Genomic DNA, 242 nt, shown 5'->3' with positions numbered 1-242 from the left:
GGGTGGGGGGAGAAGAGGGTTATCCCAGGTCCCCACCTGCAAGAGGAGGGGTGGGGGGAGAACAGGGTTATCCCAAGTTCCCACCTGCAAGAGGAGGGGTGAGGGGAGAAGAGGGTTATCCCAGGTCCCCACCTGCAAGAGGAGGGATGGGGGGAGAAGAGGGTTATCCCGGGTCCCCACCTGCAAGAGGAGGGGGTGGAGAACAGGGTTATCCCAGGTTCCCACCTGCAAGAGGAGGGGTG

The sequence above is a fragment of the Phoca vitulina genome, unplaced genomic scaffold (genome assembly GCF_004348235.1).
Source record: "Phoca vitulina isolate PV1807 unplaced genomic scaffold, GSC_HSeal_1.0 scaffold16, whole genome shotgun sequence".
Lineage (NCBI taxonomy): Eukaryota > Metazoa > Chordata > Mammalia > Carnivora > Phocidae > Phoca > Phoca vitulina.
This window is presented reverse-complemented; position numbering follows the sequence as displayed.